The 19,229-nt window shown below is 33.6% G+C and overlaps 1 protein-coding gene across 2 annotated transcripts in view; it reads left to right on the forward strand.

The window, feature by feature from the left end:
* Positions 1 to 19,229, forward strand: part of yki (Transcriptional coactivator yki) — a 200,847-nt gene that overhangs the window by 116,608 nt on the left and 65,010 nt on the right. The window lies entirely within an intron of this gene.

Consider the following 19,229-nt stretch of genomic DNA (forward strand, 5'->3'; position numbering starts at 1 on the left):
TCTAATTAATAAAAACCTTTCGGGCTACAGCACAGAACGATTTCGGACTAAAAAGTCCATCATCAGAGTATTACCATGAGTCAAACCACTAAATTTTTATGTAAAAACCCTTAAAATGGTGCAAAATTTATTATGTGTTACATTTTTCTTAAAAAGATGGTGTGATGTTAAAGTTTTTAATAGATGCCCTCCATGGCAACGTAAGCCTCCAAGTAGGGGTTGCTGCTGACCTTGAGACAGTGTCTCTGAACTCTAGACCCCATTCAAATTTTTGGCGCTGAGCATTTCTGCATTTTGATCTCTCACGAAGTTGGGTGTCCTTTATAAGATGTTGCCTTACGTCTCTGTATAATGCCTTACTTTGATTGCGTATATGTTCTTGTTCTACCTTTTCAATTTGTTATACCTATATATTGTATATCTAGTGTTCTTGTAGCTCCGGCTCTCTCTATTAAATTGTATACGTTTTTCGTCTGATGGGTTTGACAGATAATCCATTCTTCTTTTGTTTGTTTCTTTTAGCACTCTCGCATTTTTGGTTGAAAAATTTTTTCTTTTTTGTTTTCTTCTTGCTTCCGATAGATTTCTCCTCTTCTATTGTAATAGTTCTTTTTATGGAGTGCCATTGCTGATCTACATCTTCTTTTTCAATTATTTCCAAAACCTGAAACCTTTTTCTTATTTCTACTTGTTTTTCCATATCTCCTTCTTTTAGATTCGCCACATTTCACCTTTTGATCTTCGTAAGTTTATTTATTGTCGTCTTCTTCTGTACAAAACCATAGAGTTCTTCGGCTTGGAAACGATTTATTTTTATTTATATTTCTTTCACCAAGAACTTCCTTGGCCGAGGCTAAGCTATTAGAATTAATGTTTGCCCAACTTTCTTCGACACCATCACTTTCTGTGATATATGTGCTTCTGCTTTATCTATTGTGTGTTAAAATTCTTGTTCTGAGCTTGGCCTTCACGAGAAAATAGTACTTGTCGCTATTTGGCCCTCTCATAGTTCTTACGCCTATTATACTTTTAGAATGTCTCCTATCAATGCATGATTTAGAATACATGACCTGTTTGATTATTATGTCTTCCTGTCATCGATAGTACGTACAGTTCTGTGCCTGCTGTTGTGTTTATATTCTTTTGATACCATGGTCAGGAGCTTCCATATCTAGTTGATTTAGGGAGTCGTAGAATTCATTGTTATCATTATCTGATGCTTCTTCGGTTGATGCATACACTGTGAATATAGTAAATTGAACCATTTACTCCTTTATTGTATAATACATATTCCTTCATTGACTATTTTAAAGTCTAATAGCTCTGATCGCAGTTTTTCATTTATTACAAAGCTGCTTTCCTTTTTATGTAGAATTTCATATCCAGACCACAATAATAATAACTTCTCCATGCGTATTGTTCGAGACCCTATCCATGGCATTTCCTGAATGGCTGTTACATCATATCTCAGGTCTTCTAGTTATTTTATCGCTCTCTCGTGGAACTTAATACATTCCATGTCCTTAATAGAATGTCCTTTTCCGTAGCTTTGATCGTTTGTTTTGATAACCTGTTCTAGTCCGAGGCAATAATATGGATCGACGGTTCGTAGTAAAACCCCCTTTTCGGAGGACCATGCCTCTCTTCTTCGTCTGCGCTGACCCTGTGCCTTCCACTGGAATTGGTTTCCCAATCTCCAAGAAGGTTGCTCAGGTGTCCGCGGTCTACCCGTTTAGCCAAGACCATAATGCGTGGAGGTGAAGATAAGAATTGAGTAGGAGATGCTAACTGGAAACAGCATCTTATAGTACACATCACTACTTCTTTGAACCCCATCTTTTTTTAATCATTCGTTCATTCATTTTCAATAATTTTAATCATAACACAATAGCTAAATTTACATGTCATACATTAAAACTGATTTTTCTTTTAAAACTATTTTGTTTTTGCACACAGGAACTACGATACTGCTTTTTATACTGAGTATATTTTTTACATTTAAAAATTTTTTTTGAATTGCTCTGTTAGCTACTTTTTCGCTTATTTAATTCATTTCTTAATTCGCTTATGTATTTCCCTATATTTCGTATCTAGTTGCTTCACTTCCTAGTTATTATTTTTAAGTCTCTATTTAGATTGTGACATTTGCATTGCTGTTGAACTGCATTGCATAAACCTAAACAGACATTTATTTCTGTTGCTTCACGTATCAGTGTATCAATTAGTCTCTCCCAAATTTTTTAATAGCTATAATAATTTTATAATAATATTAATATATGACCCATCATTATAGCAGGTAATTTAAAACACAATACCTATATAATAACACAAGAGTTAAGTGTAGGATAAAAAGTCATTGTTTTGATTCGCCAACTCGTTGGTTCGTTACATCAATATTAAGCCAAAGCAAGAACGAGAAATTAGATTATTTATTATTTTAGAAAGTTATCAGATGGTAATCGTACCAGGTACATTCTACCGTATAACAAGTAGTGCTACATCATTTGCACAAAGCCACCAGTTTTATGTAACCTGTTATTAAAAAAATACTAGTTGTCTACCTACGTTTCATAGTGACACTAAAGAAATCAGATTAACTGTCGGTACTGGTTGTGACACCTTATTATAAAGTGTGTTGAGGAAAAAATATATGCCAAAATTATAAAGTAACTTAAAATTCAGTTACGAAATAAACCAATCATTTCCTATTATGATCTTTCGATATATCAATTTTCTATATCTATATAATTTTCTAAATATAAATTTTTTAGCCCGCTAATGTTCGTCCGCTTTTTTAGTCCTTTAGCTTCAACGCAGTTTTTGTTATTTGTCTATTCTTATTCCACTAGAAGCTACGAAATGGATAAGTCCCGGGAGAGCCCCGCAATACCAAGAGAATGCTAATGAAATCTGGGGTGTTGCCCGGAATGAAGAGTCCCTCCATAGTGACAATGTTTCACAGTTATTGGAGGGATGAACAGGAAGAAGGTCAGTTTCTGAAAGTTACCTTGCCACCCTTACTCTTCTACTTATTTATGTGGTAAACCTTTGCTAATAGTTGTTCCTGATACTCTAGTTCAAGTGTATTTTTAATCGGCTATATTGGTGTCAATTTTGGTCCGAGAGTCAAGCGAATAGACATTTCCTACATAAAATTGGCCGCATTCTGCCATACTCGGAATCCTACATCTGTTAGGATTTGATTTTCCTACATCTAACAGTTCGTGAGAAAAATTTCCACTTGAATGTCTGTATGTGATGAAAGTTTCGTGAAAATTAAAAGTGAATATTTTGTTTGAAATTTGAATTATTTTGATTAAGGGTGACTTGCTGTTAAAAAAAAAATAAACATGTGGCTAGAAATTATGCACTGTTTTGCCGGAAAATCGAAAAAACTGTAGACCATTGGATTTTTATCAAATTTCGTTAATCGGTTATGTTGGCGTCAATTTTGGTTCGAGAGTCAAGCGAATGGACATTTCCTACATAAAATTGGCCGCTCGTTCTTCTGCCATACTCACAATTTTCCTACATCTAACTGTTCGCGAGAAAAATTTCCACTTGGATGTATGTATTCGCTGAAAATTTTCCAAGGGGGTACCATTGGATTTTTATCAAATTTGGTTAATCGGCTATATTGGCGTCAATTTTGGTCCGAGAGTCAAGGGAATAGACATTTCCTACATAAAATTGGCCGCCCGTTCTTCTACCATACTCAGAAATTTCCTACATCTAACGGTTCGCGAGAAAAATTTCCACTTGTATGTTTCTATTTGCTGAAAATTTCGTAAAAATTAAAAGTGAATATTTTGTTTGAAATTTAAATTATTTCGATTAAGGGTGACTTGCTGAATAAAAAAATCTAAACACGTGTCTAAAAATTATGCACCGTTTTGTCGGAAAATCGAAAAAACTGTAGCCCATTGGAGTTTTTTCAAATTTCGTTAATCGGCTATGTTGGCGTCAATTTTGGTCCGAGAGTCAAGCGAATGGACATTTCTTACATAAAATTGGCCGCTCGTTCTTCTGCCGTACTCAGAACTTTCCTACATCTAACGGTTCGTGAGAAAAATTTCCACTTGAATGTCTGTATGTGCTGAAAATTTCATGAAAATTAAAAGTGAATATTTTGTTTGAAATTTGAATTATTTTGATTAAGGGTGACTTGCTGGTAAAAAAAAAATAAACATGTGGCTAGAAATTATGCACTGTTTTGCCGAAAAATCGAAAAAAACTGTAGACCATTGGATTTTTATCAAATTTCGTTAATCGGTTATGTTGGCGTCAATTTTGGTTCAAGAGTCAAGCGAATGGACATTTCCTACATAAAATTGGCCGCTCGTTCTTCTGCCATACTCACAATTTTAGTACATCTAACTGTTCGCGAGAAAAATTTCCACTTGGATGTATGTATTCGCTGAAAATTTCGAGAAAATTAAAAGTGTGTATTTTGTTTGAAATTTGAATTATTTTGATTAAAGGTGACTTGTTGTATAAAAAAAGCTAATCGTGTGGCTAAAAATTATGCACCGTTTTGCCAGAAAATCCAAAAAACTGTAGATATTTTAATTCGATTTTTCCTCTTTTCCGGCAAACTGGGGTTAAGGGATCAGAAAAAAATACATTTTTGGAATCAGCTGGACCAAGTGCATGTACCAAAACATTAAACAAAAATTTTTTTTTTGTAAAATTTGGCAAAAATTTTCCAAGGGGGTACCCTTGGATTTTTATCAAATTTGATTAATCGGCTATATTGGCGTCAGTTTTGGTCCGAGAGTCAAGGGAATAGACATTTCCTACATAAAATTGGCCGCTCGTTCTTCTGCCATACTCAGAAATTTCCTACATCTAACGGTTCGCGAGAAAAATTTCCACTTGTATGTTTCTATTTGATGAAAATTTCGTAAAAATTAAAAGTGAATATTTTGTTTGAAATTTAAATTATTTCGATTAAGGGTGACTTGCTGAATAAAAAAATCTAAACACGTTTCTAAAAATTATGCACCGTTTTGTCGGAAAATCGAAAAAACTGTAGACCATTGGAGTTTTATCAAATTTCGTTAATCGGCTATGTTGGCGTCAATTTTGGTCCGAGAGTCAAGCGAATGGACATTTCTTACATAAAATTGGCCGCTCGTTCTTCTGCCGTACTCAGAATTTTCCTACATCTAACGGTTCGTGAGAAAAATTTCCACTTGAATGTCTGTATGTGCTGAAAATTTCGTGAAAATTAAAAGTGAATATTTTGTTTGAAATTTGAATTATTTTGATTAAGGGTGACTTGCTGTTAAAAAAAAAATAAACATGTGGCTAGAAATTATGCACTGTTTTGCCGGAAAATCGAAAAAACTGTAGACCATTGGATTTTTATCAAATTTCGTTAATCGGTTATGTTGGCGTCAATTTTGGTTCGAGAGTCAAGCGAATGGACATTTCCTACATAAAATTGGCCGCTCGTTCTTCTGCGATACTCACAATTTTCCTACATCTAACTGTTCGCGAGAAAAATTTCCACTTGGATGTATGTATTCGCTGAAAATTTCGAGAAAATTAAAAATGTGTATTTTGTTTGAAATTTGAATTATTTCGATTAAAGGTGACTTGCTGAATAAAAAAAGCTAATCGTGTGGCTAAAAATTATACACCGTTTTGCCGGAAAATCCAAAAAACTGTAGATATTTTAAATCGATTTTTCCTCTTTTCCGACAAACTGGGGTTAAGGGATCAGAAAAAAATATATTTTTGGAATCAGCTGGACCAAGTGCATGTACCAAAACATTAAACAAAAATTTTTTTTTTTGTAAAATTTGGCAAAAATTTTCCAAGGGGGTACCCTTGGATTTTTATCAAATTTGGTTAATCGGCTATATTGGCGTCAATTTTGGTCCGAGAGTCAAGGGAATAGACATTTCCTACATAAAATTGACCGCTCGTTCTTCTCCCATACACAGAATTTTCCTACATCTAACGGTTCGTGAGAAAAATTTCCCCTTGAACGTTTCAATTTGCTGAAAATTTCGTAAAAATTAAAAGTGAATATTTTTTTTGAAATTTAAATTATTTCGATTAAAGGTGACTTGCTGAATAAAAAAATCTAAACACGTGTCTAAAAATTATGCACCGTTTAGTCGGAAAATCGAAAAAACTGTAGACCATTGGAGTTTTTTCAAATTTCGTTAATCGGCTATGTTGGCGTCAATTTTGGTCCGAGAGTCAAGCGAATGGACATTTCCTACATAAAATTGGCCGCTCGTTCTTCTGCCGTACTCAGAACTTTCCTACATCTAACGGTTCGTGAGAAAAATTTCCACTTGTATGTTTCTATTTGATGAAAATTTCGTAAAAATTAAAAGTGAATATTTTGTTTGAAATTTAAATTATTTCGATTAAGGGTGACTTGCTGAATAAAAAAATCTAAACACGTGTCTAAAAATTATGCACCGTTTTGTCGAAAAATCGAAAAAACTGTAGCCCATTGGAGTTTTTTCAAATTTCGTTAATCGGCTATGTTGGCGTCAATTTTGGTCCGAGAGTCAAGCGAATGGACATTTCTTACATAAAATTGGCCGCTCGTTCTTCTGCCGTACTCAGAACTTTCCTACATCTAACGGTTCGTGAGAAAAATTTCCACTTGAATGTCTGTATGTGCTGAAAATTTCATGAAAATTAAAAGTGAATATTTTGTTTGAAATTTGAATTATTTTGATTAAGGGTGACTTGCTGGTAAAAAAAATAAACATGTGGCTAGAAATTATGCACTGTTTTGCCGAAAAATCGAAAAAAACTGTAGACCATTGGATTTTTATCAAATTTCGTTAATCGGTTATGTTGGCGTCAATTTTGGTTCAAGAGTCAAGCGAATGGACATTTCCTACATAAAATTGGCCGCTCGTTCTTCTGCCATACTCACAATTTTAGTACATCTAACTGTTCGCGAGAAAAATTTCCACTTGGATGTATGTATTCGCTGAAAATTTCGAGAAAATTAAAAGTGTGTATTTTGTTTGAAATTTGAATTATTTCGATTAAAGGTGACTTGCTGAATAAAAAAAGCTAATAGTGTGGCTAAAAATTATACACCGTTTTGCCGGAAAATCCAAAAAACTGTAGATATTTTAAATCGATTTTTCCTCTTTTCCGACAAACTGGGGTTAAGGGATCAGAAAAAAATATATTTTTGGAATCAGCTGGACCAAGTGCATGTACCAAAACATTAAACAAAAATTTTTTTTTTGTAAAATTTGGCAAAAATTTTCCAAGGGGGTACCCTTGGATTTTTATCAAATTTGGTTAATCGGCTATATTGGCGTCAATTTTGGTCCGAGAGTCAAGGGAATAGACATTTCCTACATAAAATTGACCGCTCGTTCTTCTCCCATACACAGAATTTTCCTACATTATACGGTTCGTGAGAAAAATTTCCACTTGAATCTTTCAATTTGCTGAAAATTTCGTAAAAATTAAAAGTGAATATTTTTTTTGAAATTTAAATTATTTCGATTAAAGGTGACTTGCTGAATAAAAAAATCTAAACACGTGTCTAAAAATTATGCACCGTTTAGTCGGAAAATCGAAAAAACTGTAGACCATTGGAGTTTTTTCAAATTTCGTTAATCGGCTATGTTGGCGTCAATTTTGGTCCGAGAGTCAAGCGAATGGACATTTCTTACATAAAATTGGCCGCTCGTTCTTCTCCCATACACAGAATTTTCCTACATCTAACGGTTTGTGAGAAAAATTTCCACTTGAATGTCTGTAGTGCTGAAAATTTCGTGAAAATTAAAAGTGAATATTTTGTTTGAAATTTGAATTATTTCGATTAAAGGTGACTTGCTGAATAGAAAAATCTAAACATGTGGCTAAAAATTATTGACCGTTTTGTCGGAATATCGAAAAAACTGTAGACCATTGGATTTTTATCAAATTTCGTTAATCGGTTATGTTGGCGTCAATTTTGGTTCAAGAGTCAAGCGAATGGACATTTCCTACATAAAATTGGCCGCTCGTTCTTCTGCCATACTCACAATTTTAGTACATCTAACTGTTCGCGAGAAAAATTTCCACTTGGATGTATGTATTCGCTGAAAATTTCGAGAAAATTAAAAGTGTGTATTTTGTTTGAAATTTGAATTATTTCGATTAAAGGTGACTTGTTGTATAAAAAAAGCTAATCGTGTGGCTAAAAATTATGCACCGTTTTGCCGGAAAATCCAAAAAACTGTAGATATTTTAATTCGATTTTTCCTCTTTTCCGGCAAACTGTGGTTAAGGGATTAGAAAAAAATACATTTTTGGAATCAGCTGGACCAAGTGCATGTACCAAAACATTAAACAAAAATTTTTTTTTTTGTAAAATTTGGCAAAAATTTTCCAAGGGGGTACCCTTGGATTTTTATCAAATTTGATTAATCGGCTATATTGGCGTCAGTTTTGGTCCGAGAGTCAAGGGAATAGACATTTCCTACATAAAATTGGCCGCTCGTTCTTCTGCCATACTCAGAAATTTCCTACATCTAACGGTTCGCGAGAAAAATTTCCACTTGTATGTTTCTATTTGATGAAAATTTCGTAAAAATTAAAAGTGAATATTTTGTTTGAAATTTAAATTATTTCGATTAAGGGTGACTTGCTGAATAAAAAAATCTAAACACGTGTCTAAAAATTATGCACCGTTTTGTCGGAAAATCGAAAAAACTGTAGACCATTGGAGTTTTATCAAATTTCGTTAATCGGCTATGTTGGCGTCAATTTTGGTCCGAGAGTCAAGCGAATGGACATTTCTTACATAAAATTGGCCGCTCGTTCTTCTGCCGTACTCAGAATTTTCCTACATCTAACGGTTCGTGAGAAAAATTTCCACTTGAATGTCTGTATGTGCTGAAAATTTCATGAAAATTAAAAGTGAATATTTTGTTTGAAATTTGAATTATTTTGATTAAGGGTGACTTGCTGTTAAAAAAAAAATAACCATGTGGCTAGAAATTATGCACTGTTTTGCCGGAAAATCGAAAAAACTGTAGACCATTGAATTTTTATCAAATTTCGTTAATCGGTTATGTTGGCGTCAATTTTGGTTCGAGAGTCAAGCGAATGGACATTTCCTACATAAAATTGGCCGCTCGTTCTTCTGCCATACTCACAATTTTCCTACATCTAACTGTTCGCGAGAAAAATTTCCACTTGGATGTATGTATTCGCTGAAAATTTCGAGAAAATTAAAAGTGTGTATTTTGTTTGAAATTTGAATTATTTCGATTAAAGGTGACTTGCTGAATAAAAAAAAGCTAATTGTGTGGCTAAAAATTATACACCGTTTTGCCGGAAAATCCAAAAAACTGTTTTAAATCGATTTTTCCTCTTTGTCGACAAACTGGGGTTAAGGGATCAGAAAAAAATATATTTTTGGAATCAGCTGGACCAAGTGCATGTACCAAAACATTAAACAAAAATTTTTTTTTGTAAAATTTGGCAAAAATTTTCCAAGGGGGTACCCTTGGATTTTTATCAAATTTGGTTAATCGGCTATATTGGCGTCAATTTTGGTCCGAGAGTCACGGGAATAGACATTTCCTACATAAAATTGGCCGCTCGTTCTTCTGCCATAATCAGAAATTTCCTACATCTAACGGTTCGCGAGAAAAATTTCCACTTGTATGTTTCTATTTGCTGAAAATTTCGTAAAAATTAAAAGTGAATATTTTTTTTTGAAATTTAAATTATTTCGATTAAAGGTGACTTGCTGAATAAAAAAATCTAAACACGTGTCTAAAAATTATGCACCGTTTTGTCGGAAAATCGGAAAAACTGTAGACCATTGGAGTTTTTTCAAATTTCGTTAATCGGCTATGTTGGCGTCAATTTTGTTCCGAGAGTCAAGCGAATGGACATTTCTTACATAAAATTGGCCGCTCGTTCTTCTCCCATACACAGAATTTTCCTACATCTAAGGGTTCGTGAGAAAAATTTCCACTTGAATGTCTGTATGTGCTGAAAATTTCGTGAAAATTAAAAGTGAATATTTTGTTTGAAATTTGAATTATTTTGATTAAGGGTGACTTGCTGTTAAAAAAAAATAAACATGTGGCTAGAAATTATGCACTGTTTTGCCGGAAAATCGAAAAAACTGTAGACCATTGGATTTTTATCAAATTTCGTTAATCGGTTATGTTGGCGTCAATTTTGGTTCGAGAGTCAAGCGAATGGACATTTCCTACATAAAATTGGCCGCTCGTTCTTCTGCCATACTCACAATTTTCCTACATCTAACTGTTCGCGAGAAAAATTTCCACTTGGATGTATGTATTCGCTGAAAATTTCGAGAAAATTAAAAGTGTGTATTTTGTTTGAAATTTGAATTATTTCGATTAAAGGTGACTTGCTGAATAAAAAAAGCTAATCGTGTGGCTAAAAATTATACACCGTTTTGCCGGAAAATCCAAAAAACTGTAGATATTTTAATTCGATTTTTCCTCTTTTCCGACAAACTGGGGTTAAGGGATCAGAAAAAAATACATTTTTGGAATCAGCTGGACCAAGTGCATGTACTAAAACATTAAACAAAAATTTTTTTTTTGTAAAATTTGGCAAAAATTTTCCAAGGGGGTACCCTTGGATTTTTATCAAATTTGGTTAATCGGCTATATTGGCGTCAATTTTGGTCCGAGAGTCAAGCGAATGGACATTTCTTACATAAAATTGGCCGCTCGTTCTTCTGCCATACTCAGAAATTTCCTACATCTAACGGTTCGTGAGAAAAATTTCCACTTGAATGTCTGTATGTGCTGAAAATTTCGTGAAAATTAAAAGTGAATATTTTGTTTGAAATTTGAATTATTTCGATTAAAGGTGACTTGCTGAATAAAAAAATCTAAACACGTGTCTAAAAATTATGCACCGTTTTGTCGGAAAATCGAAAAAACTGTAGACCATTGAAGTTTTTTCAAATTTCGTTAATCGGCTATGTTGGCGTCAATTTTGGTCCGAGAGTCAAGCGAATGGACATTTCTTACATAAAATTGGCCGCTCGTTCTTCTCCCATACACAGAATTATCCTACATCTAACGGTTCGTGAGAAAAATTTCCACTTGAATGTCTGTATGTGCTGAAAATTTCGTGAAAATTAAAAGTTAATATTTTGTTTGAAATTTGAATTATTTCGATTAAAGGTGACTTGCTGAATAGAAAAATCTAAACATGTGGCTAAAAATTATGGACCGTTTTGTCGGAATATCGAAAAAACTGTAGACCATTGGATTTTTATCAAATTTCGTTAATCGGCTATGTTGGCGTCAATTGTGGTCCGAGAGTCAAGCGAATGGACATTTCTTACATAAAATTGGCCGCTCGTTCTTCTGCCGTACTCAGAATTTTCCTACATCTAACGGTTCGTGAGAAAAATTTCCACTTGAATGTCTGTATGTGCTGAAAATTTCGTGAAAATTAAAAGTGAATATTTTGTTTGAAATTTGAATTATTTTGATTAAGGGTGACTTGCTGTTAAAAAAAAATAAACATGTGGCTAGAAATTATGCACTGTTTTGCCGGAAAATCCAAAAAACTGTAGATATTTTAATTCGATTTTTCCTCTTTTCCGACAAACTGGGGTTAAGGGATCAGAAAAAAATACATTTTTGGAATCAGCTGGATAAAGTGCATGTACTAAAACATTAAACAAAAATTTTTTTTTTGTAAAATTTGGCAAAAATTTTCCCTTGGATTTTTATCAAATTTGGTTAATCGGCTATATTGGCGTCAATTTTGGTCCGAGAGTCAAGCGAATGGACATTTCTTACATAAAATTGGCCGCTCGTTCTTCTGCCATACTCAGAAATTTCCTACATCTAACGGTTCGTGAGAAAAATTTCCACTTGAATGTCTGTATGTGCTGAAAATTTCGTGAAAATTAAAAGTGAATATTTTGTTTGAAATTTGAATTATTTCGATTAAAGGTGACTTGCTGAATAAAAAAATCTAAACACGTGTCTAAAAATTATGCACCGTTTTGTCGGAAAATCGAAAAAACTGTAGACCATTGAAGTTTTTTCAAATTTCGTTAATCGGCTATGTTGGCGTCAATTTTGGTCCGAGAGTCAAGCGAATGGACATTTCTTACATAAAATTGGCCGCTCGTTCTTCTCCCATACACAGAATTATCCTACATCTAACGGTTCGTGAGAAAAATTTCCACTTGAATGTCTGTATGTGCTGAAAATTTCGTGAAAATTAAAAGTGAATATTTTGTTTGAAATTTGAATTATTTTGATTAAGGGTGACTTGCTGTTAAAAAAAAATAAACATGTGGCTAGAAATTATGCACTGTTTTGCCGGAAAATCGAAAAAACTGTAGACCATTGGATTTTTATCAAATTTCGTTAATCGGTTATGTTGGCGTCAATTTTGGTTCGAGAGTCAAGCGAATGGACATTTCCTACATAAAATTGGCCGCTCGTTCTTCTGCCATACTCACAATTTTCCTACATCTAACTGTTCGCGAGAAAAATTTCCACTTGGATGTATGTATTCGCTGAAAATTTCGAGAAAATTAAAAGTGTGTATTTTGTTTGAAATTTGAATTATTTCGATTAAAGGTGACTTGCTGAATAAAAAAAGCTAATCGTGTGGCTAAAAATTATACACCGTTTTGCCGGAAAATCCAAAAAACTGTAGATATTTTAATTCGATTTTTCCTCTTTTCCGACAAACTGGGGTTAAGGGATCAGAAAAAAATACATTTTTGGAATCAGCTGGACCAAGTGCATGTACTAAAACATTAAACAAAAATTTTTTTTTTGTAAAATTTGGCAAAAATTTTCCAAGGGGGTACCCTTGGATTTTTATCAAATTTGGTTAATCGGCTATATTGGCGTCAATTTTGGTCCGAGAGTCAAGCGAATGGACATTTCTTACATAAAATTGGCCGCTCGTTCTTCTGCCATACTCAGAAATTTCCTACATCTAACGGTTCGTGAGAAAAATTTCCACTTGAATGTCTGTATGTGCTGAAAATTTCGTGAAAATTATAAGTGAATATTTTGTTTGAAATTTGAATTATTTCGATTAAAGGTGACTTGCTGAATAAAAAAATCTAAACACGTGTCTAAAAATTATGCACCGTTTTGTCGGAAAATCGAAAAAACTGTAGACCATTGAAGTTTTTTCAAATTTCGTTAATCGGCTATGTTGGCGTCAATTTTGGTCCGAGAGTCAAGCGAATGGACATTTCTTACATAAAATTGGCCGCTCGTTCTTCTGCCGTACTCAGAATTTTCCTACATCTAACGGTTCGTGAGAAAAATTTCCACTTGAATGTCTGTATGTGCTGAAAATTTCGTGAAAATTAAAAGTGAATATTTTGTTTGAAATTTGAATTATTTTGATTAAGGGTGACTTGCTGTTAAAAAAAAATAAACATGTGGCTAGAAATTATGCACTGTTTTGCCGGAAAATCAAAAAAACTGTAGATATTTTAATTCGATTTTTCCTCTTTTCCGACAAACTGGGGTTAAGGGATCAGAAAAAAATACATTTTTGGAATCAGCTGGACCAAGTGCATGTACTAAAACATTAAACAAAAATTTTTTTTTTGTAAAATTTGGCAAAAATTTTCCAAGGGGGTACCCTTGGATTTTTATCAAATTTGGTTAATCGGCTATATTGGCGTCAATTTTGGTCCGAGAGTCAAGCGAATGGACATTTCGTACATAAAATTGGCCGCTCGTTCTTCTGCCATACTCAGAAATTTCCTACATCTAACGGTTCGTGAGAAAAATTTCCACTTGAATGTCTGTATGTGCTGAAAATTTCGTGAAAATTACAAGTGAATATTTTGTTTGAAATTTGAATTATTTCGATTAAAGGTGACTTGCTGAATAAAAAAATCTAAACACGTGTCTAAAAATTATGCACCGTTTTGTCGGAAAATCGAAAAAACTGTAGACCATTGAAGTTTTTTCAAATTTCGTTAATCGGCTATGTTGGCGTCAATTTTGGTCCGAGAGTCAAGCGAATGGACATTTCTTACATAAAATTGGCCGCTCGTTCTTCTCCCATACACAGAATTATCCTACATCTAACGGTTCGTGAGAAAAATTTCCACTTGAATGTCTGTATGTGCTGAAAATTTCGTGAAAATTAAAAGTTAATATTTTGTTTGAAATTTGAATTATTTCGATTAAAGGTGACTTGCTGAATAGAAAAATCTAAACATGTGGCTAAAAATTATGGACCGTTTTGTCGGAATATCGAAAAAACTGTAGACCATTGGATTTTTATCAAATTTCGTTAATCGGCTATGTTGGCGTCAATTGTGGTCCGAGAGTCAAGCGAATGGACATTTCTTACATAAAATTGGCCGCTCGTTCTTCTGCCGTACTCAGAATTTTCCTACATCTAACGGTTCGTGAGAAAAATTTCCACTTGAATGTCTGTATGTGCTGAAAATTTCGTGAAAATTAAAAGTGAATATTTTGTTTGAAATTTGAATTATTTTGATTAAGGGTGACTTGCTGTTAAAAAAAATAAACATGTGGCTAGAAATTATGCACCGTTTTGCTGGAAAATCCAAAAAACTGTAGATATTTTAATTCGATTTTTCCTCTTTTCCGGCAAACTGGGGTTAAAGGATCAGAAAAAAATACATTTTTGGAATCAGCTGGACCAAGTGCATGTACCAAAACATTAAACAAAATTTTTTTTTTGTAAAATTTGGCAAAAATTTTCCAAGGGGGTACCCTTGGATTTTTATCAAATTTGGTTAATCGGCTATATTGGCGTCAATTTTGGTCCGAGAGTCAAAGGCATAGACATTTCCTACATAAAATTGGCCGCTCGTTCTTCTGCCATACTCAGAAATTTTCTACATCTAACGGTTCGCGAGAAAAATTTCCACTTGTATGTGTCTATTTGCTGAAAATTTCGTAAAAATTAAAAGTGAATATTTTGTTTGAAATTTGAATTATTTCAATTAAGGGTGACTTGCTGAATAAAAAAATCTAAACACGTGTCTAAAAATTATGCACAGTTTTGTCGGAAAATCGAAAAAAACTGTAGACCATTGGATTTTTATCAAATTTCCTCAATCGGCTATGTTGGCGTCAATTTTGGTCGGAGAGTCAAGCGAATGGACATTTCTTTCATAAAATTGGCCGCTCGTTCTTCTGCCGTACTCAGAATTTTCCTACATCTAACGATTCGTGAGAAAAATTTTCCACTTGAATGTCTGTATGTGCTGAAAATTTCGTGAAAATGAAAAGTGAATATTTTGTTTGAAATTTGAATTATTTCGATTAAGGGTGAGTTGCTGTTAAAAAAAAATAAACATGTGGCTAGAAATTATGCACCGTTTTGCCGGAAAATCGAAAAAACTGTAGACCATTGGATTTTTATCAAATTTCGTTAATCGGTTATGTTGGCGTCAATTTTGGTTCGAGAGTCAAGCGAATGGACATTTCCTACATAAAATTGGCCGTTCGTTCTTGTGCCATACTCAGAAATTTCCTACATCTAACGGTTCGCGAGAAAAATTTCAACTTGTATGTCTATTTGCTGAAAATTTCGTAAAAATTAAAAGTGAATATTTTGTTTGAAATTTGATTTATTTCGATTACGGGTGACTTGCTGAATAAAATAATCTAAACACGTGTCTAAAAATTATGCACAGTTTTGTCGGAAAATCGAAAAAAACTGTAGACCATTGGATTTTTATCAAATTTCCTCAATCGGCTATGTTGGCGTCAATTTTGGTCGGAGAGTCAAGCGAATGGACATTTCTTTCATAAAATTGGCCGCTCGTTCTTCTGCCGTACTCAGAATTTTCCTACATCTAACGATTCGTGAGAAAAATTTTCCACTTGAATGTCTGTATGTGCTGAAAATTTCGTGAAAATGAAAAGTGAATATTTTGTTTGAAATTTGAATTATTTCGATTAAGGGTGAGTTGCTGTTAAAAAAAAATAAACATGTGGCTAGAAATTATGCACCGTTTTGCCGGAAAATCGAAAAAACTGTAGACCATTGGATTTTTATCAAATTTCGTTAATCGGTTATGTTGGCGTCAATTTTGGTTCGAGAGTCAAGCGAATGGACATTTCCTACATAAAATTGGCCGTTCGTTCTTGTGCCATACTCAGAAATTTCCTACATCTAACGGTTCGCGAGAAAAATTTCAACTTGTATGTCTATTTGCTGAAAATTTCGTAAAAATTAAAAGTGAATATTTTGTTTGAAATTTGATTTATTTCGATTACGGGTGACTTGCTGAATAAAATAATCTAAACACGTGTCTAAAAATTATGCACCGTTTTGTCGGAAAATCGAAAAAAACTGTAGACCATTGGATTTTTATCAAATTTCGTTAATCGGCTATGTTGGCGTCAATTTTGGTCGGAGAGTCAAGCGAATGGACATTTGTATTTTGTTTGAAATTTGAATTATTTCGATTAAAGGTGACTTGCTGAATAAAAAAATCTAAACATGTGGCTAGAAATTATGCGCTGTTTTGCCGGAAAATCGACAAAACTGTAGGCCATTGGATTTTTATCAAATTTCGTTAATGCCGTCAATTTTTTTCCGAGAGTCAAGCGAGTGGACATTTCCTACATAAAATTGGCCCTCGTTCTTCTGCCATACTCAGAATTTTCCTACATCTAACTGTTCGTGAGAAAAATTTTCACTTGGATGTATGTATTGTTTTTTGTTTATTGTAGCACCCTGATGATGCAAATAAAGATTTGCGAAAGCTTGGTAAACTAAAAAAGTACTTCTTTGTCCGCCTTCGGGTGCATACCCAAATAGTTGTGTTTGTAGCCTAACCGATCAGCGTTGATTACAAGCATTTATCGCTTTTTCCTTATATGTGTATATATGTACACTCAGATGCAAAAAAACGCAACTGAGAAAATTTTGGTCAAATTCAAAATATTTCATTGTTTTTTATTTTTAGCCCTATTTTGATGATTTTTCTTAGCACACTGTGTATAAATTTATAAATTTTAATTTGATATAGTCAGTTTTTTTATAAAATTTTATATTTGAATTTTTGTACGGGTATAATTAAAAGGTGGTTTTATTATTCTTTGAAACTATGAACTATATGTTCTATTTGAAACATCCTGTGGAATAATTCCGTTTGCGAATTTCCGTAAAACCTTATTTTCCGTTGCAACCATGTCTCCTAAGCATTGTGTTTTTTGTTTCATCTCAAAAATGCCTTGGTTCATTTTTTAGAGCCAAATGAATTTGCCACCCACAATTTAGGACTCTTTTATTTATGATTATTTTGGAGTTAGTAATACGACGAGGTGGCTTTGGTGACTGTTATCATTATGTCATATTGACACTTATAGCTTGTTTACCTATGATTGATCATGGTTCTTAGTGTCAAAGATTGTGCGAAAGCCATTGCTCTGGTTGAAGATGGACGAAATTATAAATATGTGGCTAGAGTACCTCACACTGGTCGCTCTACCATCCAAAAGGTAGTGGAACGTTTTATACGAACTAAAACAAACAAGCGGAAGTGGCATGAAGCGCAAAACTACCGCTTTAGATGATCGTTTTATACGAGTCAACGCTTTGCGGGATCATCATTTAACAGCGGTACAAACAAGAAATCAGCTTCAAGAGGTTCGAGGCAATAATGTAAGTGTATTTACAGTTCGTCGAAGATTATATGAATTTGGTTTGCAAAGTTGCAGACCAGCAACTGGGCCCAAATTACTTCCGACACAGAGCGGCTAGACTACAATTTTCCAGGAAACATGTACATTGGAATTTAGGACAATGGAGTCATGTTCTTTTTAGGGATGCGTCGAAATACTGTCTACACTCATAGATGGGAGAGAACAAATATGGCGTTGAACTGGAGAGAAATTTGCTGAGTGCGCTTTCAGTCTCCGCGTTAGTCATGGAGGGGGTTTGGTGATGGTATGGGCAGGAATATTCCGAGAGTCGCATACTGAAGTGGTATTTATTGAGGGTTCGTTGACTGCACACCGGTATATTAAGGACATTTTAGCTAATCACGTAGTACCCTTTTCTCAATATATCGGCGATGATTTTCTATTAATGCAAGATAATGCGCGACCCTACTCTTCAATGTGGGTCACGCAATAGTAACGCAATATTTAGAGGAAGTTGGTATAAATAAAATGAACTGGCCAGCGTGTTCGCCAGATCTGAACCCAATAGAGCACGTTTGGGACATGCTTGGTAGAAATATTAGAGGTCGTGAAGTCGCACCAGCCTCAATTAACGAACTTCGCTTGGCTCTAGAAGAGGAATGGCAATACATCCAGCAAGATGATATTCGCAACCTCATAGACAACATGAGCCGACGTGTACAGGCAGTTATAGAGGCTAGGGAGGCAATACAAAGTATTAAAATATTTTTTAGTAGTTTTTCTTTGTTATTTGTGTACTTAGGTTAAGTTACATTTAAGTTGTTTTTTATGTTTTGTTATTATTATCATTGTTCGTTAAAACCAAGATCATGTCGTTGCTTTTAATCATTATTTACATACAGTGCTTCTGGGATGTCGATATGACATTCCTTCGATATCAGTCATCAAAGCCCCCATCGTCGTATTACAAATTAATACAAAATATAATGGTAATAATAGGAAAAGTCGTAAATTGTGGGTGGCAAAGTCATTTCGCTCGTAAAAATTAACCAATCCATATTTTCACATGAAAAAAAAACATAATACTTAGAAGACATGGTTGCAACCGAAAAACAAGGTTTTACGAAAATCTGCTAACGGAATTATTCCATGGGATGTTTCAAAGTTAGGATAAAAAACCACCTTTCGATTAACCCCGTATAACAAGTCAAATACAAAATTTTGTTAAAAAACTCACTATACTAAATTTAAATTTATAAATTTTTACACAGTGTGCTAAAAAAATCATCAAAATAGGGCTAAAATTAAAAAACTGAAATACTTTGAATTTGAACAAAATTTTAGGAAACGACTGTGCATTCATCGACCTAGAGAAGTGCTCCAGTCTAAAGAAGGTATACGTAGTATTTTTCAATGGCTATTATATATATATATATATATATATATATATATATATATTATATATATATATATATATATATATATATATATATATATATGTAGATATAAATATTTAAAACTATATATTTTTCCGTATTACATAAGTGCTAAAACTTAAGCAAACATTTTTATAAAATATGCAGGTGGTAGGAAAACTCCATGTGTGCTTTA

This window comes from Diabrotica undecimpunctata, chromosome 10 (assembly GCF_040954645.1).
Source record: "Diabrotica undecimpunctata isolate CICGRU chromosome 10, icDiaUnde3, whole genome shotgun sequence".
In the NCBI taxonomy this organism is placed as follows: Eukaryota; Metazoa; Arthropoda; class Insecta; order Coleoptera; family Chrysomelidae; genus Diabrotica; species Diabrotica undecimpunctata.